The following is a 25,382-nucleotide window of genomic DNA, read 5'->3' on the forward strand; positions in this document are numbered from 1 at the left end:
GAGCAGTCTCTTGTGGCGATCTGTCGCTGGGCTGCATGATTCCAAATGCGGTGCAGGAACAACACAGGAAGCTTCCACCACTCCCCTGGTGCTCTCTGCTCGGGCTGGGGGTCCTTGTGGTGTCACTCACTGGTCCTCCCTGAGGGCATCTGTCACACTAATGGCCTGGCCCAGTGCCAACCATCACCCTGGGAAGGTGGTTCCCTGGTGTGCAGCTCAGAGGGGAAGAAGGGCACTGAGCAAGGGCAGAGGCAACCAGCAGCTCCATAGCCTGCTATGACTCACCAGTAAAGACTCGGTGTCTAGCTGGGGTCTGTGCGTGGGGGACACACTGCACCCGGCTCAGGCCCAGAGGCTTCTGCACCCCTGCCTGGGCAACCCTGGTTCTCTGGCTTCATATGAGCTGTGTGAGATGTGCGAAGTTATTTAACCTCTCTGAGCCTAACTTTACTTATGTACAAAACAAACTTAAAAACCACTGGCCCTGAGTTTGTACACATAGGGTTTTTAGGAAGGAGGTGGCTATTGGCATTACCATTTTTATTATTCTACTTGCAGACAACTGTGGACAGCTCTGTTGTCCTTGGACATAAACTCCCAAAGGACCCTGGCAGACAAGGAGGGTGGATGGAGGCAGAATAGCGTGATTCTGTCTCTTGGACAATATTGAACTCTGGGGTAAGAGCAACATCTGTCATCATGTGGCCACCCCGGTGTGGCCCCAGGGAGGAGATGGCCAAGTTGCAGGTATGGTGAGCTCTGGTTCAAAGCCACAGGACAGGTAGGGACACCCAGGCCTGGAGCTCCAGCTTCCTGCAGTCCTGAGTCCACCTGGCCACTACCTTACTGCTCTCAGATGGTCAAGGAAGCTCCGCCTCCCTCCCCCTTGGTCTAAGCCAGGCCCATGGCCACCAGGCACGTTCCAGCCTGTGGCCAAGTTTTTAAGAAATGTTTCCATAGCGATGAACAAATAATCGGAAACAACCACTCCTTATCTGGACAGAAGGGAGCCATTTATCCAAATATGATGTGAGGATAGAGCAGGGACTGCAAGGCCAGGCTGGGAGCAAGGAGCAGGGAAGGTCACAAGCCTGCATTCCAGAGGGAGCCTAGAGACTTCTCATCATGGCGCTGGCTACCAGGCAGGCCCAGCCATGCATCTTCAGAGTCCTCCTGCCTGCCTGCCCCAGGCAAGGTGCTGTGCCTGGTGACTAGAAACAGTACAGATTTAGTCTCTTGCCTGTGTAGACAAGAGTGTAGCCAGATTTCGTGTGTGTGTGTGTGTGTCTGTGTGTGTGTGTGTGTGTGTGTGTGTCGGGGGGTCCTCGGTCTCCCTGCCCTCCCCTGCTTCTGAGGCTGCCCACATCCTTTGGCTTGTGGCCACTCCCTCAATCCCTCCATCATGGTTCCTGTTATTAAGTCTAACTTACAGTGGCTATACAAGTGCAGGGGAAAGCAAGGGATCTGGGATTGACCGTTTGGGGCATCTCCTGGGTGTCTCAGATCACAGCTCGTAGGATAAGGGGGATCACAGTCATCAGTCACTTTCCCCAATTTCTCTGAGCACCAGGATCCCCGTCAGTTACCTGGGGAGACCACAGGCACAGCCCCTGTGTAGGGTTGACGGATTAGGAACAAATCAGAGCTGGCACATGGTAAGTAGTAGTCCTGGTCAGCACTCAGCAGAGGCTGCACACATTCTAAAGATGGTGATGATGATGATGATGATGATGATGATGATGATGATGATGATGGTGATGGCAGCAGCCACAACTCTCATCCAACACTTTCTCCTGCATAGCGAGTGGAGAGCACAGATAGAGTGGCTTTTTGGATGAGGTGACCTCTGAGTTGGCTTTTTCAGATGACCATAAAGGAATCTCACCAACAAGCAGGGGAGGAAAGGTCTCATTAAACAATGCCAAGTGTTTATAGTGGAGGTTGACCAGATGGCCGGAATAGAGGTTGGCTGAATGAGAGGGTGGGAGAAGTGGAGAATACATGACAAATGATTCACAGGTTTGCTCTTATACTCCAGCAGTCTTAGGTTCAAACCTCAATTTGGATACCAGGTAGACTGGGACACCTTGTTTGCCTGTATCATGCATGTGCACTGGGTAAATGACATAACTCTCCAAGTCAATTCCTCATCTGAAAGAAAAGGCAGGCATGCCGGCCACAGGGCCAGTGGAAATGCTTATGAGTACTGCTAACTTGATGATGATGAGGGCTCACGTGACAGTACACATCTGTAATCCCAGCTACTCAGAAGGAGGATGTAGGAAGAGCCAAGCCCCAGGCAAGTCCAAGTCAGTTGGAAGACCTTACCTAAAAAAGAAACTAAAAGCTAAAGGGCTAAGGGTGAGGCTTAAGTAGTAGAATGCATGCCAAGCCCTGAGTTCAAACCCCTGGACTGCAGAAAAGGAAAAGAAAAGCAAATAATGATGGTGATGCCTTTCACTGATGTAAGACAATTCAGCTCAGAGAGAGGCTGTCCTTTCCTCAAGGTCATACAGGTAGCATCCTGTAGGATCAGGAGAATTCCTGGTGTGAGTTTGGGGCTTGAGGGGGCCCTCAGAGGGCCCCCGTTTTGTGGGTTGTTTTCCTGTGCAAAGGGCACAGCGGCATCTCCCACCTGGAAACCATCAATCCTTCCTGAGTCTGGCCACAGCATCCCAGGGCCGAGTGGTGCTGCGTGCTGAGGAATCAGATGGCACCAGCAGACGGACTCTCCATGCCGGGGAGCTGCCTCGCTTCATCATGTATTTTGGATGGGGCACAAGGTGGGGTGTCCTAGGCATCAGCAGCTGGTCAGAGGAAGCGACTCTGAGCCAAAGCCTACCCGGCTCCAGTTCCGGGGTCAGAGTGACCACCCCCCCCACCAGGGCTGAGCCCCCCATTTCAGCCCAGTTTCAGGCATTAAAAATACCAAAGATAGGAGAGGCAAACTATTTTCTGGATTTGAAGCTTTTTAAAACTAAAATGGCAACAAAAAGCTAGTTCCACGTGTACTTTAAAACACACACACATACAGGCACACGCGTGTTTGTGCACTGGTGGCGCATGCCTGTGAACCCAGCTACTCAGGAGGTTGAGATCTGAGGATCAAGAGTCAAAGCCAGCTCAGGCAGGAAAGCCCGTGAGACTCTTTCTCCCTTTCATTCTGGTTCTGGGTCACAGCTGCATGACGTCCTGATCTCCGAGCAATGCAGCCTGGTTAGCGGTCCCAGAGATAGATGGGACTGGTCTGGGGGCTCTGGTCATGGAGGCAGGCACGGTCTTCCCTCCTAACATCTCCAGGTGTCTCAGTGCTCATGTATCTTCACTCTGCCAGTCCCATATCAGTGTCTAAGTCTCAGCAAGGTCACCACGGGAACCTAGGGTGTCAGTTGCCACCTTGGGTGGGCAGGTGGAGCTGACTGATCATCTGCTCCTTCCGCCATTCACCCTACACACAGAGCCTCATCTTCTGTGTACAGCAGCCAGTCCTTCTGTCACAGGCAACAGCCTCCTGAGTGATGTATTGAGCTCCTCAAAGAAAGGGGGAAAACAGGTAAGATAAATATATTTCAGGGCTTTCAGCACCAATCTCCAGAGCTCCTGGAAGCTAGACCAGAGATATGTTAACACTCGTGTGCATGAAGCACAGACGAGCTTAGTGGCAAATCTTCCACCAAGGGCAAGGGACTGGGAGGCAGGGCAAACTGTTATGGGGTCAAGAGGAGGGGATTCCACATCCCTCCAGGTGGGGATTCCACGTCCCACCAGAGTCCACCACACAGACAGTCTCATATAAAAAGCTTAATTTTGGGGGGAAGCAGATGGTGAACTGACCAGCCAAGGACACAGTGCAGACTCGGGAGCTGACACTGTGACTCCGAGCAGCTCTCACACTGGGTTTTTAAGGGCAAACCATGCGGTCGAACCTGGCCACACAAGTGGCCAATGGGATAGTTACATACACAGAGGGACTATTGCCAGCTCCAGCCACACGCAGGTAGCCAATAGGGTTACAGCCCACTGTTTGAATTTACCTATCACCTTAGTTGGAGTTGGCACACAAATTGGGCAGGTCTCCACACAAAGCAGCCCCACCCACCCAAGCGGATATCCCTCCTCCTGGGTGGTGGGGAGAAGGTCAAGGTTGCCTCTCCCTAGAAGGGCAAAGGTGGCTGGGCTGTACCATTGTCGACCTTCCACAATGGGGCGGGGAACTCTTAAGCATTTCGGATGGTGCGGGTCCCTCCTCCCCTTAACACTCCTTGCTCCCCTTAACACAGATGAGGCAAGTTCAAAGCCAGAGCTTGTGTTCCTGGAGACTTACTGTGTGTCACAGTGCAGAGGATCCATCCTGAACCTAAGGGAGCTTGGACTCCGGTCAGCTCACAGGCAGGACTGGAATTCCAGCATTGCTCCAGCAGGTCTCATTTGTGCAGCAATAGCTCCAAGGAATGTGATTTCCACCCTTTCATGATGCCCGCCTGTGGGCTATAGGCTTTAAAGCTGATGTATGGCGGGTGCCTGTGTGCACTGTGTGGGCATTTACTGAGGACAGCTGTGGCTGCAGTGACAGTCCAGTGTGGAGACAGAGAAAAAAAAAAAAAAACAAGACAAAAAACCCCAGGAAAACAATCAAGGAGGATCACGGACAATCTCGATTGTCTGGCTGAGCCCTCACCCAACTTCTCAGCCCATGGAAACCTCCTCCAGGTTGCAGCCAATCCTGCCCATTTTCCCAGCACCATGCCTCCCTCTGCAGCCCACTGTGATCCATGTTCACTAGCTGAGATCGGGGCCTCACTTGCCTTTGCCTCTGACCTTGAAGCCCAAAGGCAGCTGTCCGGGTAGAGTAAACCTTTCTCGGGCCACAAAAGAGTGACACTGGCCCCCAGACACATGATTTCAGGGATTCAGAGACGGACAGTATCTATGTAAATATAGGATTCGTGTCCAGAGAAGAGTGAGGGTCAGGGTGAGCCATGTGTTATTTGTGTAGATTAATGTTCGCTCTATTTTCCTGTAGGTTCCGTGCTTACTGGCATTCTCGATCGGTGCCATAGTATCTGAAGAGGATTCTTCTAGCTCAGGAAATAAGAGCAAGAATTGGCAGGCAGCATTACATCAGACTAGAAAAACTTCTGCATGGCACCAGAAAGCATTGCCAGAGTGGAGGATCAACTCACAGACTGGCCAGCTATTCATCTGACAAGTAACTAATATGCAGAATAGATGAAGAGCTCAGAAAGTCAAACGCCAAGAGTACAAATAATCCAGTCAGTGAAAGGAACATGTAGTTTCCAGAAGACTGCAAACAGCCAAGATGCATAAAGCAGTGACCAGTGTCCTTTACTGTAAAGGAATGCAAATCAAAACAGCACGGAGATTCCATCTCACCCCAGCCAGAACATCTACCATCAAGAATACAGACAACAACAAACTCTGGTGAGGGGGCAGAGGGAAAAGAATCCTGGTGCAATGCCTGTGGGAATGTACATGAGTGCTGCTGCTGTGGAAGTCGATACAGTAATTCCTAGGAAAACCGTAAATAACACTACCCTGTGATCCTCAACAGATACCCAAAACAGCAGTAGAGACATCTTCAAACTCATGCTCACCGCACACCCGCGAGCGAGCAGTTCACAGCTGCTAAGTTATGGAATGAGCCTCGGTGCCCATGAGTGGATGAGTGGATAAGAAAATGTGGTATGTGTACAAAATGGAGTATTATTCAGCCATAAACAAGTATGAAGTCCTGTTTGTAGGAAATGGGTGGGAACTGGAGATCAGAACATTATGTGAAATATAAGCCAGACTGTGACAGACAAATGTCAATTATTCTTCCCCCCAGTTGCAGAATCTAGATTTAAACAATAGCAAGGTCAAACAGGGGTCATAATGGAGGCAGGAGGGGAATGGATGAGAAAGGCTACTGGGGTGAACATGATTGAAGTATATTGTACATATGATAAAAATATGATGAAACACATTATTTATTTGTACAATTAAAATATGAGGATGGGAGCCTGCAATCCTAGCTATTCAGGAGGCTGAGATCTGAGGATCATGGTTCAAAGCCAGCCCGGGCAGTAAAAAGCCCGTGAGACTATTATCTCCAATTAATCACCAGAAAACTGGCAGTGGCACTGTGGCTCAAGGGGTAGGGTGGTAGCCTTGAGCTGAAGAGCTCAGGGACAGCGTCCAGGCTCAGAATTCAAGTCCCATGATCGACCAAAAAAAAAAAAAATGAGCATGGGCACCCGTGGCTCATGCCTATTTTCCTAACTACACAGAAGGCTCAGCTGTGAGGATCATGGTTCAAAGTAAGCCTGGGCAGGAAACTCTGTGAGGCTTTTATCTCACAGCAAAAAGCAAAAGGCGGGAACTGAAGCTGCATCTCAAGTGGTAGAGCCCAGCCTTGAGCAAAAAAAAAAAAAGCTAAGCAAGAGTATGAAGCCTTGAGTTCACGCACCTGTATCAGCACCAAAAAACAAAAAAGAAAAAAGAAAAAGAAATAAAAATAAAAATGAAATAAATCCTGATCTTTTTGCCACCTAATCATTTCCCAAGAGAAGAATCTAGATCTGATTATTTCCGTGGTGGTCTCTTTACGTCTCGACTGCTCCCAGGAGAGTAAACAAGGCTTAAAATTAATTTTCAATTAAATGGGAAGTTAATTGGCACCAGGCTAGTCATCTCCTCCAGAACCCAAAGACCCTGGCCTGGACGGATAAGTGGCAGGGAGCCCTGAAAAGCTTGCATGTGTGACCCTCAGAGTAACAAAAGCTCCCCCCTCCTACCCCTCGCCCCAAGTTCTCTGTGCTGTGTTGCCAGGCTAGGTTAGTGATGGTTTTGACTGTCCAGCTTATTAGTAAGTAAATCAACTGAGATCTAAGAACCGGCCTCTGGCATTCTGTCCCCAGGGTGGTCCCCAAGGCCGGGATGTGTGAACGGGTGCGGGCAGTGACACTCCCCCCCCACACACATATCTTGGATCTTGTGCCTGATTTCATTTGATTCTCTGTCTGGTTTCTTCTCAGCTCTGGCCTTGTGACTCTGTGCTTGCCCACCCTTGTCCTGGTAGCTATCTCCACCGTGCAGAGAAGCCTGAGGCGTGTGTTAATCATCATCCTGGCCTGAGCTCATCATTAATGAATATTTATAGAGAGCCAGTAGGGAGCATTCGCTAATTGAGTTCTGACCAGACAGGTGAGCGCTCCCCACGGAGACGATGACGTCATGCGAATAGGGGCAGGTCCTGTCTCCTCTGCGCTCTGTCACTGACCCCGAATGCCCTCAAGTGCAGACAACGGGCTGTGGAAATGCCACGCGTGGAACTTTGTGTCTGGCTCCCTTGGGGGCACGTGGTGTGGTGGGCTTAGCAGGGGCTGAAACACATTTGTGAGCTGCCCTGGACACCCAGCCCTCTTTCTCCCCACCCTCTGCCTCCTCTGGAAGGGAGCTGCCGTCCCTTCAGAAGGCTCAGAGGGTGTCAATCTACTTCCTTCCTACGTCCTGTGACTACAACATTTCCTATCCAGTCCCAGATCCTTCCGTGGCAAAGGGCTGCATGCATCGACACAGGTGCAGCCTGATGGACTGACAGGCCACACATGGTCACCCTAACAGCCGCCTCTTAGAAGGGAAGGATCAGTGGCTCCTGGGCAGAAGTGTGACCAAGGATCTCCCTGAGGTCTTGGACAGCAAATGATTTTTCCGAGAAACAGCTCACGGAGGGAAAGAAAGGAAGTCCATCAGGACTGGAATTTTGTTTAAGGAATCAGGATGTACTAACCCCCCTCCTAGCACAGTCACTGAAAGGTAGAAACAACCTGTGTGGCACCGAAGGGACCATGGATAAACAAAATAGGATCTAGCTGTGTGGTAGAATATGACTCAGTCCTGAAAAGGAAAGGCATTCTGACTCAGGGCACCACTCAAGTGAGCCTGGAGACATAAGCAAAATCAGACAGTCACAGGAGGGAAGAGCCTATCATGGACGATCTTAAAGGGTTCCCCTAGGAAGCAGGCTGAATTCACAAGACAGAAAGAACGACGTGGTAGGGCAGAAGGAAGGGTGGGGGAGTTGGTATTTAGTAAGCTCAGGTTTCAGTTTTGCGAGATGAGTTGGTGGTAAGAGGTGCGGGACATGGGGCCAGGAGTTTGGCCTAGTGGTAGAGTGCTTGCCTAGCATGCACGAAGACCTGGGTTCAATTCTTCAGGACCATATACAGACAAAAGCCAGAAGTGATGCTGGGGCTCAAGTGGTAGAGCTCTAGCCTTGAGGAAAGCCTAAGGACAGTGCTCAGGCCCTGAGTTCAGTCCCCAGGGCTGGCAAAAAAAAAGAGAGAGAGAGAGGTGCAGGACAACACAAACATATGAAATACCACCAAACTGAACACTCACAATAATTAAAATGGGAGCTGGTATGGATATTTTACAACCACCACAACAAACTCAGAGGACCTAGAGCAGTGTTCAACAGGGAGGTGCCTGTGAGTGCTGGCTGCATTCCTGACTCATTTCACGCAGTGCGGGAGAGGCTGTGAACCCTTTTGCACTGTCCTGACAGCAAGTTTGAATGGCCTGGGTTTCAATACACATGATGCCTGGAGATCCTTGACAAACAGCACCTCCATTTCCCAGAGCCCACGGTGTGCCTGCCCATCCACTACCCATTAAAAAAAAATCACTTCTGAATCTGAACAGCTGGTAAAAACAGTCACAACCTCTTTGCACGAGCCTAGGTAGAGCGTGCGCCATCTCTGGGCTGGATTCCACTGTAATCTTACACACCATTTCTTAATCCTCCATTACAAGAGACAGGCAGAGACAAGAGAGAGAGAGACAGGGACAGACATTGTCTTTTTTTTTTTTTTTAAACCGGTCACCTCCTAACCCACTCTCAACCTCCTGCAAATAGAAAACTTCCAAAACCATTTGTAGCCAGGCAAGGAGGCTCACGCCCGTACTCCTAGCTACTCAGGAGGTTGAGATCTGAGGATCGCGGTTCAAAGCCAGCCCAGGAACTGAAGTTCTTGAGACTCTTATCTCCAATTAACCTCTAGAAAACCAGAAACGGTGCTGTGGCTCAAGGGGTAGGGCAGTAGCCTTGAGTGAAGAGCTCAGGGACAGCGACCAGGCCCAGAGTTCAAGCCCCATGACCAGAAAAATAACAACAACAACAACAAACCCATTCCTTCCAATCGCCCCTGTGAGTTACCACAACTGAGGGCCTCAGCTGCCCCTTTGCAATGGGCTTTATGTAAAGTGCTCTCCCACAGGCCCCCCCATGAGGGTTAATTAATAGGCCGAATGCTCTGTAAATGAGGACACGATTTAGAGGGTGCGTGCCAAAGACAACAGAGCACGCAATGGGGGGACCTCTCCCAGTCCTCCAGGAGTGCACCGGCCCTTGTGAGGGATGGGGATGCAGTGACATTAACTGTGCAAGCAGCCGGGGCGTGGCCAAGACCGTGTGGGCGTGGCCAAGGCAGGGAGGGCGGGACTGAGGCCGCGAGTAGTGGTCAGGGAGGGCGTGGCTGAGGCATAGAGGGCGGAGCCAAGGCAGAGGGCGGGGCCAAGTAGGCCCCCAGAGCTTTTCTCTTCTGGCCCTGGAGAAGCTGGGATGATTTGGAGCTGGGGGCTCCTGGGTGCATGTGGGCTCACGCGTGTGTACAGTCGACCAAGGTCTCAGTGACACGTCCTGCGAGTCAAGTCTGTCCCCTGCGGCAGAAGGTCAGAGCGGGTAACTCCAGTAACAAACCTGGGCACAGCTGTGGTCCCAACCTGGTGGCACTTCTTCCCCTTCCAACTGCTTCCTGAGAAACTGGTTTCCAGGAGCCAAACTCTCTTCTGGGGTAGGAACCCAAAGCTGCTCTTCTGGGATGGAGCTAAACGTGGATTCTCGCTTGTTTCTGTAAGCAGCCATAGAGTCAACCAAGCAAGCACGGTGCTAATAATCATCCAGACAGCAGGATAAGGCCTGGGTGAGACAGGGGTGAGGTCGCCAGGTCAAACTCCTGTGTTAAGTACCAGCAATCCGGCTGTGTCTGGGAACACAACAGGCCTGCCACCAGCCACCAGTGTCACCTTCCCCTCGATGATGGACAGTTCTGCATTGGATGTCATTTCTGCTAACTGCCTTTCTGAGAGTGAAGGTAAGCACGGAAGGCCAACGGAGTCCCACAAATATTTGTTCTGTGGTTAATATTAATGTCTGTTCACGTTTATCGGAATTTTCAAGTCTGCTCTGAATGGGTTGTGGCCTGCCACCCGCACACACTTGAACAGCACAGCTGAGATAGGAGTCAGGTCCTTTTGTAAATATTGTGTAGCCTTTAACTGGTGCTGCCCTGAGGATTCTTCTTTTTAGCTCTATGAAATAAAAGCGATAAGGATTGCCCCCACAGGATTGTACCCCTCCCAAGCACTCCTATGTAGGAACTTTGGGTCACACATTCATATAACTCTCCCCCAACAGCTCCAAGTCTTTAAAAGAGTCACAGAATCATAAGAACTACGTGTGCAATTTATCACATTGTTGGGGTTCCATGACATCCTGATGTACAAGCTAAGGTCCTGAGGAGCCATCTGGAGCCACCAGCTCCTGCTCTCTGGCTCTTTTTAAGAGAGAGTCTTGATTTTTATTTTATTTTATTTGTTTATTTATTTATTTATTTGTGAGTCGTGGGGCTTGAACTCTGGGCCTGGGCACTGTCCCTGAGTTCTTCAGCTCAAGGCTACCGCTCTACCCCCGGAGCCACAGCACCATTTCCAGTTTTCTAGTAGTTAATTGGAGATAAGAGTCTCATGGACTTGAGTGCCCAGGCTGGCTTTGAATCATGATCCTCAGATCTCAGCCTCATGACTAGCTAGGATTACAGGCACCAGTCACAGTGCCCAACTTTTTTTTTTTTTAACTTGATGCCTACCTGTGCTTTTAAATAGAAAAATCTCACAATTTTTTGGGGGGGGGCTAGGCTGGCTTTGAACCAGATCCCCCCCTCCTGAATAGCTAGGATTACAGGTATGACCCACACAGCTCCCAGCTCTCAATTGACATCTTATTCAGAAACCAGTCACTTAGAAAACTAACTTTGTCCATAGTGGGTGGTATTGTTAGATTGCAAATACTCACTCCAGACACTGCTAAAATAGTATGTAAGCAGCTTAAGCCTGGCAAAAGCAGCGGGTGATGTCTTCTGAGTTAAGTAAGTTAATTAGTGCCATGAAATTTATGTTCTAGGCTTATCAAGGAGTGCAGAGGTGACAGAGTTCATTGACTGGTAGTGGCTGCCTGAGGTACGGGGATCTCTCTGATTGATTAGTGATGTCTGCCGTGGCACTGGATGAGCTGTTTTCGGAATAGACCAGATGATCCAAATTTATAAATACAGCATGCATGCAGAGTAGAGACCTGTCCTGCCAAAAATCAATTTTGATGAAGACGTCTAGGTTCCTTCTAAATGTGCCTGACTTTGCTTCCTGGAGTCATTTTACTGCTTACCTCTGCAACCTTCTGCTCACTCGCTCCATTCTCTACCCACCCCATCCTTTGTCTGTTATCAAGATGACATAAACTGTGGGAAGTTAGACAAAGCCATTGTCACACTGGTGTAGTCACAGTCAAACTCAGCACATCAGTTACGAATGGCTGGGAGGGTGCAAAGGATAACTGAATCACTCAGGGCAAATTGTGCCTCCCCTTTCTCCTCCAGCTTAAAATACTTCAGCACTTCTTTCTGCCTTTCCTTGGAAAGTAGCTTCCAGGTATAATTCCTCAAACTGGGACTATTTCATTCAGTTTCTTATAGTGAAGATTTGGAGCTCCGAGCCATTTGATGACTTCTAGAAATATTTTGGCATTTCATTTACGACACTCAGCCAAGTCATCTCTTTTCTTACCTGAAGACTTTCTGACGAACCCAGTCTAGATAAAAATAACCCACTGCGTCTACAGAACACACAGAATTGTTCAATGAATTTGCATGCATGCTGTCTGGTTGTTTTTTTTTTTTTAATCAGGCTTAAGACAGGAAGGGTGTGATTCTTTGGGGACATAGAAATGCCGGTTTCTGGGAAATGTGGAATGACAGAGGATAAGAGAGAGCGCAGCTGAGCCTCCTACTTACAACTATAAGTTAGGTCATATCTCTCAGTTTCCAAGTCCTTATTGTTCTAGTAAGCCTTGAATCCAACATCTGCCTTTGAAGGAAAGAGATGATACCTACAGAGGAGAGGCAGCCAGGTGGCACAGAATGCCAAGTCTAACTACAGAGCCAGGAGCCCCAGGTAAGACCCTCTGGCTCCCAATCAAGCCTCAGAACCATCATAAATCCTATGGGAAAAAGTAGTTTGCCCTACACAGTGTGGAACTGTTTGTTACACAGCAATGGATGACCAGAAGAGCTTCTCTGCATGGGGTGGGTGTTTCTGTGTATTTGTCCTATCCAGTGCTGAGTTTACAGAATCCTTAATAAATAATACCAGATCTCTTCTCACTTGGTAAAGCAACAGGAGAAAGGACAAGAAAACAGAGGCGAGACCAGTCAGTTGGGGGTGGGAGGCAGGAAACAGGGCACTCTAGAAGGAAGAGCAGGCTATGACTAGTTACGCTCATCTCTTGCCCCATTAGGGGGTGCTGGGAACACCAGAAGGTCATAATGGAAAGTGAGCTAGGTCTAGGTCCACTCTGCTGCCTAATCCGACCCCCCCCAACTACCACCACATATCCATGCCACACACAGAGCACATGCATGTGCACACACACACACACACACACACACACACACACACACACATCAAGTGACACAGGCTGATACCAGGATTACATCAGCCACCATCTGCTGACCAAAGAGCCCCTGAGTGCTCAACCTCACCCATCAGAGGGCAGAAAACCCTCCACTGGATAGTTTTCTTTAGTCATCATTAATCAATCAGTGCATCAACACAAGATATTTATACCCAGCGGAGTTGTGGACATCTCCTGGAGCCTGCAGTGCAGAAATGAAGCATGGACAGGCAGAGCCCTCACCTCCAAGTGGGAGCCAGGGGCCAGGATGGGGATCTTGGTTGGTGTCATCACTCTCCTTGTAAATGTCAGAAGAACTGAAGAAAGTGTGCTGATCCTGAGGCTTTAAGCTCAGGATCTTTTGTGCCCAAGGCTAGCGTTCTACCAATTGAGCCACAGCTCTACATCCAGCTTTCTGGTGGTTAACTGAAAATGAGTCTAATGAACTCTCCTGCCTAGGCTGGCTTCGAACTGCCATCCTCAGATCCCAGTCTCCTGAGTAGCTGGGATTACAGGTGTGATCTACCAATCACCAGGGCAGCTACTTCTGCTAGTAGGCACAAGCCCTGTAAACCTAGCTAAAAGATGGCTTGGCAGCTCCCCCCTCCCTATTTACTTTCTTACTTTTCAGCCAGCTGGCCACAGTATCATCTATACCTTCTGCCCCTCTGCCCTGTGCCCTGGTTTAAATTTGGTTTGTCCCTGTGAATCTCATGCTCAAATGTGAGCCCTCACCTTGGGGCATGGAGAGAGGGATGTCTGGTGCTGAGCATTTAGGACTCAGGTCTAAGAAAGGCAAGGAACAGAGACAGAGGCAGGAGGCTGGAGGCAGGGGAGACAGCCATTGTGGATGCAATTCTTTTTAGACATGGCTACACGACTCCAAAAACACAGCCAACCGTACACTTCACACTGTTAAATCAAATGGCAGGTGAGTTTTATCTCAGTAAATCTTTTTTTTTTTTCCCCAACGCTCAGTTTCATGCACTTAGTAAATAAGAATAGTTTCCTCAGGGAGTCTACCTGTTGGGAAATAATTTTCTATTCTTGGCAATCCCAAAGGCTTTATAGTTGTGTTACTATAAAGAGTCTCTACAATGGGACGAGTCATGTGAATAGTAATTTTACCAAATTCCACACATCTCAGAAATGCCGTCCGCTTTCTTTGCTATTGGGCTCCGTTTCACCCAGAACTGCCCAGTGTCCTGAGCTCCTGGCTGGAGGCTGAGACTCAAGGATTCTGATACAGTTGCCCCCTCAATCCACCTAGGGACCCTGTGTCCACTAGAGGAGATACTTAATAATGGCTATAGCACAGTCTCAGGTCAGAGTTGTGACTGGTCAAGTGGAAAGACCCTTCAGAAGCTCACCATTCACACCTGGGATGCATCATTGAAGCCAGAAAGGTACCTCTGGAGAGAACTGCCCCTACTCAGGTGCCAGTGGCTCATGCCCATAATCTCAGCTCCTCAGGAGGCTGAGATCTGAGGATCACTGCTCAAAGCCAGCTCAGGCAGGAAAGTCCACAAGACCCTTATCTCATATGAACCACAAAAAAGTTGGAAGTGAAGCTGTGGCTCAAGAGGGAGAGTGACAAAGCTCAGGGACAGTGGCCAAGCCTTGAGTATACAAGCCCTAGGACTGGCACACAAAAAACTATCCTCAACACCTGAACATTATTCCCCAAACCACCTGGCCTCCTCCACGTCCTCCACTCCCTCCCTGGTCAGTAGCACATCCCTGGGTCCCTCCCTTGTCTCTTGGTCTGTCTGTGCCCCCAGGCGAGTGATGGGTTCCCAAGTGAGCCCCAGCAGGCTAGGGAAGGGTCCCTGGCAAAGGTGACACTTCATCAAAGCTTTAAGGACAAGTAAGAGGTAGCCAGGTGCCATGGTTTCATTTGTTCCCCAAATGCATGTGTTAGAAGCTGGACCCTCCAAAGGAGGACACTCAAGGTGGAATGTCTGTGTGTCTCTCATCATGTAAAATAGTATTTATCAAAATGAACCCCAGGAAATGGAAAAAAATTTCCTTTGTTGTTGTTTGTTTTCTTTTGGTCTTGTCTGTTTATCTATCTTGGGGAGGGCAAGGGGCACAGAAATGGAGGGGAAAAGGGTGAACAAATGCATCAGTGGTCCTGACTAGACAAGGTACCTCTTGGCCTGAGGCAGGGTCCCCCCAATTCTTCAGTGGACAGGTGGGGTCAGAAGAGGGAACAAGGAGCTTTCAAATTAATGCCAAAAAGGTGTGGAAAGGAGGCAGAGCCCAGGCTTCCTGTTTCTAAACAGGAAGCTCTGCCTTTCCCAGTTCTAGGACCAAACCAAAGGGTCATCAAACAAGCTGTCCCCTTCCTTCTGGATCACACCCAGCCCTGTGGGGCCACCACTTGATACCCTTTGGGGAAATAAACTGTTCTGGAAGCTCAGCTCCCAAATCTTCCCACATTCTCCCAGGCCACCCATACAGGGGGTTGGCAGGGATTTCTGGAGAGTGTTGGAAATACTCTACTTTGATTGTAGTGATGGTTATTTAAATGTATACATTTGTCAGAATATCAAGCCAGGCCAGGCACACTAGCGCATGCTTGTAATCTCAGCTGCACAGGAAAAGAAAATAGGAGGCGTATAGTTCAAAGATGACCTGGTCAAAAAAAAAAAAAAAAAAGAGCAACCAGTAAGCTAGATGTACTGGTATATGTCTATAATTCCAGTTATACAGAGATATAGTTGGTGAATCACAGTTATAGCCTGGCCCCAGACCAAAATAAAATACCCTATCCAAAAAGTCCCTGAAGCACTAAGGGCTGAGGGCATGGATCAAGTGGCAGAGCACTTGCCTAACAAGTACAAGGTCCTGAGTTCAATCCCTGTAGCATCTACCAAACCCCAACCCACCCCTAAACCATACATTTTAAATGGGTGCAACTTGTCGCATGTAGCTCACACTTTTATAATGCAGGCTGAAAGGATTATAAAAGGTGAGCCTGGATTTTCTTCTTTTGCAGGCTCAGAAAGCCAAGTTGAGGGAGGTGAGGGGCTGGCTTCTTCCAGATCTGACCACCTGTATGATTCCTTTGTGGGCATGTCGAGAGCCCATTCTGGGCTTTTCCTGGGCTGACTTATGCGCCTGTCTTCCCAGCACACAGGAAAGGATGGTGTCAGGAGGCTTGAGATCCAGCCCCATATGTTGGGCTCTATACAGGAAGCTTTCTGCGACTCCCTCTTGTCCCCTCCCAAAGATAGAGACTGAAAAATGTGTCATTTACCTGAAAAAGGAGGCCAGTTTGAACCAGGGGTCACATCACACAGCCCCTCTCTAGGAAGAGTTGAGGCCTCATGTTTTTTTTGTTGTTTTTTTTGCCAGTCCTGGGCTTGAGCTCAGGGCCTGAGCACTGTCCTTGGACTTTCTCAAGGTTAGAGCTCTACCACTTGAGCCTCAGCACCACTTCCAGATTTTTTGTATGTATGTGGTACCAAGGAATCGAACCCGGGTCTTTGCACATGCTAGGCAAGCACTTTAACCACCCTAGGCCAAACTCCCGGCCCGAGGCCTCATGTTAAACACCCAGTGTGGCTACAGAGGAGGCCACAGAGGACAGCTCTCAGGGCTCTTGCCTCTCCACTAATCACACGTACAGCCTTTTCTAGAAGAACTTGATCCCAGTTTTGTCTTGCTGTAATAAAATAGTTCAGGCTAGGTGATTTATAAAGGTAAGAAATCTTTTTACAGTTCTAGAAGCTGGGGAGACCAAAAGCGAGGACCCCACGTGTGGCAAGGGAATCTATGGTGCTGTATCCCAGGACTGAAGGCAGAGAAGGTTCAGCCACAGGCACTCAGCCAGTCCCAAGACCTAAAGGCCTCCCCTGAGGCCCCGCCTCCCCTGAGGCCCCGCCTCCCAGCACAGTTGCTTTGGACACTTTCCAACAAGTACTTTCCAGGGGCTACCTCAAAACCATAGCAACCTCCTGGTAATTGCTGAGTCTGTGAACTGAGAGGCCTTCATGACAGAAAAGGGGAGGGAGAGGGGGAAGGGGAGGAAGAAGAGGGAGAAGAGGAGGAGGAGCGCAATATTTCTTTGTTCCCCTTGAGGATCTCAGACTCCCAGCTCCCAGGAGCCAGCATTACCCAGGAGTTCTGGAATGCATTTTGGTGGAGCTAGCTTTCCCATCCATGGCCTCCCGCTCCATCCCCTTCCTCCCACCTGCCTATGGCTGTCTGCTGTACCCCCTCACACACCCAACTGGGTGGGGGTGGGGCTCCATCTGCCTGCATCTCTGATTTCTGGGGGCTGTCTGAAGGTAACTTGGTGCAGTGCCCTTTGCAGGAGGCTGAGGAGCTTTCTGCAGTGCCACCCCGTTCCCAGCCCCCGATACAGAAAGAGTCAGTCCCAGAGCCAGCCCCTGGTGCCACTCGGCCAGATGGCAGGGGAAGAGAAACAAAAGTGGCCCTGTTAGCAGAACTGTCTCCCTGGGAGAAGCTATTTTTGTTGTGGTTGTGAACTGAAGTCGTCTCCACTGAAATCTTCCCAGCCAGGGCTATGGAATGTTAATTTGTTCCAAAGTTTTACTATTTTGATTAGAATCAAGAGTGCCAGATCTAGTCAGACACATTTTGGAATAGGGTAGGCTCACAGTCTCTCTGTGTGCCTCTCTGTCTGTCTGTCTGTCTCGGTCTCTGTCTCTCTCTCCCCGCTGGCCACTGTACAAAGTAAACATTATAGGAGCAGCTGCTGTGGAAAAAGAGCCCAGCACAAGCAGGCGCTCGGGGGCGGGGGGGAAACTAGATCTTACCTTGTGGCTGAGATTGTACTGACCTCACTGCCACAGAGGCACGGGCGGGTGTGGGGGTTCGAGGGGGAACTAGAGCTGGGAGGACACGCCCTGGGTTCGCTGAGCCTGGCACTGAGCCCAGGACACAGAGCTCCGCAGGAAACCCACAGGCTCTGACTACAAGTGTTTTCCCCAAGACTTGAAGTTCACAGGATTTCTGCAGCTGGGTGATAGAGTTCAAAGGCAGTTGCCTGAGTCCCAGACTTTGAGAAGAACCAGCCCTACTTCCCTTTGCCTTCTTTTCCTGCCCCTCTTCTCTTTCTCTCTCTTAAAATGAGTTATGCTTGTGAGAAGCCCTGTGCTCTTTCTTGCATGACTGAAGTGTTCCTCACCTGTCCCCCACACCTGGCCCTCCAGGCTCCCTCAGTAATTAGGTTCAGATGCTTCATGGTAAACTGGTCAGCATTTGGGAGAAGTGAGTTGGGTTGGGTTTTGCCTTGTGATGCTATGGACAGAAGCACATCTGGATTCAGGTGGCCCTGGGGTTGATTCTTGGGCCTGTGCTAAATGCTTCAGCCAGAGAAGACTGGGTAAGCAAGAGTTTTACAGGGCTGGTTTCTGTCATTCTGTCTATTTCCCCAATCCCTCCTGGACTCACATGGCCTTGGCTGGGCTGGCCCTCTCCCTCTTTCAACCACCCAGCCTCTGGCTGGGAGTGTACAGTAGTTAGGATTAGAGGCATAAACCAGCTAACTGCTCAGGAAGGAAAGTCTGTGTGACTCCTATGCCCAATTCAGCATGAAAAAGCTGGAAGGGGAGCTATGGCTCAGGCATAGAGCACCAGCGTTGCAGCAAACTTCAGAGACAGCACCCAGGCCTTGAGTTCAAGCCCCTAATGCGTGCCCACGCATGCGCACACACACACATACATGGATGGTAACCTATGAGGTGATATTCCATCCCCAGTTATCCAAAAGAATTGGAAGGGGGACCCTGCGCTCAGTTCTCACCATGTCCACCACGGTGTCTCTCACAGTGGTTGGGGGCAGGGGCAGCTAAGTCTCCACCCACAGATGAGTGCCTAAAGAAATGTGACATGGGGCTGGTCCTTTCCCTGCTTCCTGCCACCAGGAGGTGAGAGGCTTTTTCCCCACCATGTCTCTGCCCACCACCATCTTCAAAGCAACAGAGCCCGCTGACCAGGGAAGAACCAAGAGCCAAAGTGAACCTTTCCTTCTTCTACTGGTTTGTCACGGGTGAAGGGCCAACTGACACTGTGTCTGCTCCATTTGTCTTATCAGAGCCCTCCCCATCAGGGTGCATTTTCTCTGGCAATGACAATAAACCAGAAGATGGCAAAAGGGAAGAGTGGAGGGACAGGAGGGAAGGAAAAAGGGGAGAGAGGAAGTGTGGTACATACTTTCAGTAGAATGCTTAAACAGAAGGAAATCCTGCCACGTGTAAAAACATAGATGACCCCAGGGGATGTGACGCTAATTAAAACAAGCCAGACACCAAAGAACGAATACAACATGATCTGGCTTTATGTGAGTGATCTAAACCATCTAAACTCACAGGAGCAAGAGCAGCGTGGATGTGAGGGTGGGGGCAGCAGAAACAGGGAGTCGCTGGCCAAAGAACACAAACTTGATCTCCTCAAGCTGAACCAGTCCTGAAGAGAGCCATCTCAGGCATCCTGCCGTGGTACTGGCTCAGCACAGCTCCCATCTTTTGGGAGGCAAGAGAAGGTGGGGGGGAGGGGGTAGAATGGTCCCCTGCTCCTGCCCCTTCTCTCTTTGGTTATAAAGCAAGCAGCCTTGCACTGGTGGGTGCAATGAGTCAATCATGAACTGGGGGTGTGGTCTTGTAGGTGAGCTTGCCCAGCATGGGCAAAGGATAGGCTCCACCCCCAACACCACACACACACACACACACACACACACACACACACACACACACACACACACACACACACACACACACACACAGCTATGAACCTGGTAATGCTTTTCTCCTTCGTTAACTAACTTATCTCTGTATTCTATGAACAGCTGACTAATAGCAGAGCCTTAGGTTAAGTGTGTTTATTGCAAAATAATCATCATAATAAAGAGGATGGGAGAAAACCTCTGGAGGAGATGGACATATCAGGAATTGATTGTGGCAAGGGCTTCATGCCTATGCACTTATCTCCAAGCTCATAAAGTTGTAAGCATTAAATGTGTACAGTTTTTGGAGTGTCAATCAAACCTCAATAAAGTGGCTCTTTAAAAAAATAAATCAATCAACATAGATTTAAGGGCTTGTTCTGCACCCTATGTGACCTTGAAAATTCGTCTTCCAACACGATATTCTTTCTATCATTTTTAAAATTTGGTTTAAAATTTAGCTAGCGTAGGTAACCAAAAGTAGCCTCCAGAGTCCTGCGTCACCACACCATGTCTAAATTTATCTTTGCCTGAAAGGCAGTTTTGTGTGGAGAGTTAGCCCCTGGCGGCCAGCCGTTTTGAGTGAGAAGAGAGGAGTTTACAGATGATACTTTAGTGATTTGAAAACAATAGCTGAGCTGAGCTGGCAAAGCTGCTGAGTAACAAGTCTTCCCTAAGTGATGGTTTGCACGTGTGTCCTCTGACAAGCCTGCTCACACACACAGGTTGAAAACCAGGACTGAGTGCCCAACCCTCCCCCCTCCCCTTCCTCCTCTTCCTTTCCCTTCTCCCGCCCCTGTCTGTCTTTCCCTTCCCTTCCTCTTCCTTTCTCTTTCCCTTCTCTCCTCTCTCGTTCTTTTAGTGGTCCTAGGCATTGAACCCAAGGCCTTGCACTTGGTAGGGAGGCCACTTGAGCCACCCCTCCAGCCCTTTTTGCTGTTTTTCAGATAGGGCCTCACACTTTCCCCCCTGTACCTCCTCCTGCTTCCATCTGTCAAGTAGCTGAGACTACAGGCATGCACCACCACACCCAGTCCTTCCAATTTTCTTCAGTCCTCACTTCTGGTTTCCCATATGCCCTCTGGCTCTGTCAACCAAAGCTGCCTAGATACATAACCAGGCCGCCATACAAACCTTCTAATGATGAGGCACAGATACTAAGCTCCTGCTTCCTGCTTGACTCTACTAGAAACTCTTTAGGCATGCCATTGCACCAGCCTCTCAAAGCAGACACAGCATCCTCCCCGAGGAGGCCTCAACAAGATAAGTGCAGTTACCAGGAACTCAGCTGGCAATGTTCTGGCACACAGTGTCTCACCTGCTGGTGTTCTAGTCTATTCTAAATCTATGTTCCTTGGGTGTGAGGCATCATTGTTAACCTAGGGGGAGAAACTGAGGCACGGAAGAGATGCAGGTCTCACCAGGATCAGGGGCTGCCTGAATGGCCACAGCTTCTTTGTGAATGGACCAGTGAGCAAGCGCCCCATAGCACCTCCTACCCCACCTGCACCCCTTCCAGCAGCAGCATGCCCCCCAGGTTGACAGCATGAGCCCGCTAAGAAAGAAGGTTTAGACGCTGCCTTCTCTCATGAAAAATTTTGAAAGGAAAAAGAAAATGCTATGTCCCATAAGATAAGCTATCACTTTTACACCTTAAGTTACTTACTTGAGGGAATAGAAGACATCTCCTAAGGAGATTGTCCTGCTTTTAAAGCCATTAAGGAGTGTGGCAGGCTAGATGCACGTGAGATATGTTCACAGGAGTGAGATATGTTCACGGTCCCGGGATTCACCTGGACAGAAGATGCACTGCCTCCCCACAGGCGAAGAGTGGGCTCCCCGGGCCCCCACAGACTCAGCTGGGCCAGCTGGCTGCTTTACAGCCCAGCAGCCTTTGGGGACTGAAACTGGTCACTGTGGTCTTGGCCTTCCTTTCAGAAACTTCCCACTGGCCTCCAGGCTGCAGCCTCATTCTTGAATCATCCTATAGGGTAAGGCTTAGGCACTGGGGAATCAAAAGAGGCTCTCCTCAAAGCCCCCCAAATTAAGCTGGAGCCTTGCATCACTCTTTACAGCCAAATACAATTCCACGTGGATTAGAATTTAATTTAAACATGAAAGCCATTGAAAGGCTGAGAAATAAAATAAAAGGTCATTAAATATATGTATATAAGCAAAAAGCAAAAGCTATAAAAGCAAAGATTAACGGATCCAACTATGTAAATAGTACAAAAGAATTACCAATATAGGGCTGGGAGCGTGGCCTAGTGGTAGAGTGCTCATTTAGCATGCACAAAGCCCTGGGTTTGATTCCTTGGTACCACATACATGGAAAAAGCTGGAAATGGCATTGTAGCTCAAGTGGCAGGGTGCTATCTTTGACCAAAAAGTGTCCAAGGACAGTGCCCAGGCCCTGAGTTTAAGCCCCAGGACCTGCAAACACATTACAAATGTAAACAATAAGTCTGAAAAATATCCAAAACACATTTCTTTAGTATCCGGAGAGCTCTTCTACATTTCTACGAAAAAGATAACATTGAAATACAAAATGTACCTGGGACAAATTTTTTTTAAAAAAAGTTTAGCTGGATGCTGGTGGATCATGTCTTTAATCCTATCTACTCGGGAGGGTATGATCTGAGGATCAAAGTTTGAAGCTAGCAGAAAACTCTCTTATCTCTAACTATTAAAAAAGCTGGAAGTAGAGCTGTGACTCAAGTGACAGAGTACCATCCTTGAATAAAAATGCTCAGGAACAGAACCCAGGTGGAGTTCAAGCCCCAGACCAGCAGAACAAGCAAACAAACAACAAAAACAAGTTTCTGGAAGAAAGATTAAGTGACCAATAAACTCATGAAAAAATGTGCAGCCATAATGCATATGAATTACAATGAGGTAATTTTTTTTTTCAGCAATCAGATTGGCAAAGAAGAAACAGGTTGATAAGGGCCAGGGTTGTTGAGGACCCAGGGCCAACGCCTCCCCTCATTCTTAGGGGAGGGTAAACTGGTGTATCTGTTCAGGGTACAACTGAAAAAAGCAACCAGAACCTAGAGCAGGCAGACCCCACCTCTGGCACACCCACCTCTAGGGCCAAGCCAGAGGCTATAGGCAGGTAGAGCCATAGGGCAGAGGCCATAGTAGACGAGAGTTTAGCAGGGGTTCACTATGTACCCATATAGAGTGATGGATACCAGTCAGGTACCCAGCCATGGACAGAAGAAGGGCATCCATAATGTGTGCTGATATGAAGAGATGCCCAACATACGATGATTTATAAAAAGTCAGATTGATACATGCCTGAAATCCCAGTGCAGGGAAGGACTATGAGTTCAAGGCCAGCCTGGGCTCTCTAGCCAGACCCTATGTCTAAACTGCAAATAGAGTTCAGTGGCAGAGCACGTGCCTGACACGTGCTAGGCCCTGGATTCCCTTGCTCCGGCACCATAAAACAAACAAAAAGCACCAGGGCTCGGTTAACTTACTAACCAGACAACCTCGAGTGGCTAACTCAAGCTCTCTGTGCCTCTGTTTCCTTCCCTGTAGAATGGGGACGAGAACAAGGGTGCATTTTGGATTCAATTAAATGGGATCGTGTGCAGGAAACATCTAGAAGCAGCGGCCTTGAGCTCTACCCTCTCCCCTTGTGTCCATTCAAACAATTCCTCCTCCTCCTCCTCCTCCTCCTCCTCCTCCTCCTCCTCTTCTTCTTCTTCTTCTTCTTCTCCTTCTTCTTCTTCTTCTTCTTCTTCTTCTCCTCCTCCTCCTCCTCCTCCTCCTCCTCCTCCTCCTCCTCCTCCTCCTCCTCCTCCTCCTCCTTCTTCTTCTTCTTCTTCTTCTTCTTCTTCTTCTTCTTCTTCTTCTTCTTCTTCTTCTTCCTCTTGGTCTGAGACCAGGATTTGAACTGGATATCCAACATTCTTCTATTGGCTGGAGCTCTCCTACCTTAGCCTTGAGCAAAAAGAGCTCAAATACAGTGGCCAGGCTCTGAGTTCAAGCCCCACATTTGCTAATAATCAATAAGTAAACAAATCAATTAAATCAACAGGGTCATACCTGGAGACACTTTTCCTGTTGCCTTCCTTCCCAGCCCACAAAATGTGTGTGGATATGTGTGTGTACATGGGTAGTTGTGCCTGTGAGCTTTATAGCAAAAGATAGAACTACCTGTCTGAGTCCCCAAAAAGAGACAGAAAAGGGCCAGTGTTTCTGAGAGCAGCCAGCTGGCTGTCCTGGGTTCCGCACCACACAGGTGATTTCTCTCATCCATCTCCCATTGGTAACAGAATCAATATCCACTTAAAAACCTCCGCTGGTTTCCCACTGCCTACAGGAAAAGTCCAGACTCTGCTACACAGCAGAGACAGTCCTGGCGGCTGGTCTCTCCCATCCCTCCAGCACCCCTGTCTGTCTATGCTCCAGTCATACCAAGCAGGCCGCCTGGCAGCCTGTGACCTTGAGCCCCTCTCAGTGTCATCTGAGTTTCTCTACCTGTAAAATACAGATCATTCTGGAAGGTGTAATATGGTGCTTGCCTGCTGCCTGGCACACAACAATCAAATGCTATTGATGGCCCCGATGGTGCCCGTTACTGTACAGATGACAGGCTGGGGACAGAGGAGTCACACAGTGAAGGACAGGGAGGAGACTGCCTTCATCCAGCAGCTCTTATGTACCCAGAATCCCTTTTCATTCTGACTTCCCTGCTGGGAGATGAACTGAGAGGGAAACTGAGGCAAAGGAAGGCTCACATGCCATCAGTACAGTGTCAGAGCCCCATCCAGCTTCATCTCCAATCTCAGTCCATTAGACACTGCCCCCTGGGGCAGCAATGGGCCCCTACAAGGGGGCATCTTGCTCTCTTTCTCCCTGTGGCACGGGGGAAGGGGCAGCTGCACCTTCTGCCCAGGCAGAAGAAGAGGTGGTGCTGCCCCCTAGTGGTGGAGAACGCACCCTCTTCTTGGGACTTCCTATCCATCATCGCCTTAGACCAGGACTTCTTAACAATGCAGAAGAGCTTTGCCACACACTCTGTCCCCATCCAAGATTGGGCCCTGGCCCAGTGTCCTAATAAACAACAGGGCCGTGTGTGGGTAGGCCTCACCAGGTCTCTGGCCTGCCTCAGAGACTTCAGGCCTGTGGAAAGAGATCCATTCCCATGTGAGGGGCTGAGAGTTTGGCCTAGTAGTAGAGTGCTTGCCTAGCGTGCAGGAAGACCCAGGTTCAACTCCGCAGTACCACATACATAGAAAAGCCAGAGGTGGTGCTGTGGCTCAAATGGTAGAACGCTAAGTCTTGATTGAGCTTTTAGCCTTTAGCCCAAGGCCAGAGCTCAGGTCCTGAGTTCAAGCCCCAGGACTGGCAAAACATAAAATCAATAGATAAAAAGAAAAAAGAAAAAGACATGTGAATGGCCAGGTGCATGTGGCTAACACCTGTAATCCTAGCTACTGAGGAGGCTGAAATCTGAGAGATGAGTTCAAAACTAGCCCAGGTGGACAAGTCCAATAGACTTCATTACCAATAAGCTAGCAAAAAGCTGGGCTAGAGGCATGGCCCCATGGCAGAATGCCAGCTGTGAGCGGGTAAGCTGAATGAGAACTTGAGGTCTCTGGTTTTCAGTCCCAGTCCTGAGATGGGGGAGGGGCGAGACATATATCAGTAGAGTTCAGCAGAAGATCCATGACCCCAAGCCTATGTGTACAGGAACATGCATCTTGGCAGGCAACACTGCCCCCATCTGTCTTGACAGATGTAAGACCCTCCCACATGGGGGGGGGGTGGAGAGGGAGAAGGGCTAGGGGGGAGGGAAAGCCGAAGTTTTCATATAATAGATGCAAGATGTCTTCTGGATTAGATAAAAAGATGTTTTGGTCTTCTTTCTACTAGGGATTTTCT

Source organism: Megascapheus bottae, chromosome 28 (assembly GCF_031878675.1).
Source record: "Megascapheus bottae isolate mThoBot1 chromosome 28, mThoBot2.hap1, whole genome shotgun sequence".
Classification (NCBI taxonomy): Eukaryota; Metazoa; Chordata; class Mammalia; order Rodentia; family Geomyidae; genus Megascapheus; species Megascapheus bottae.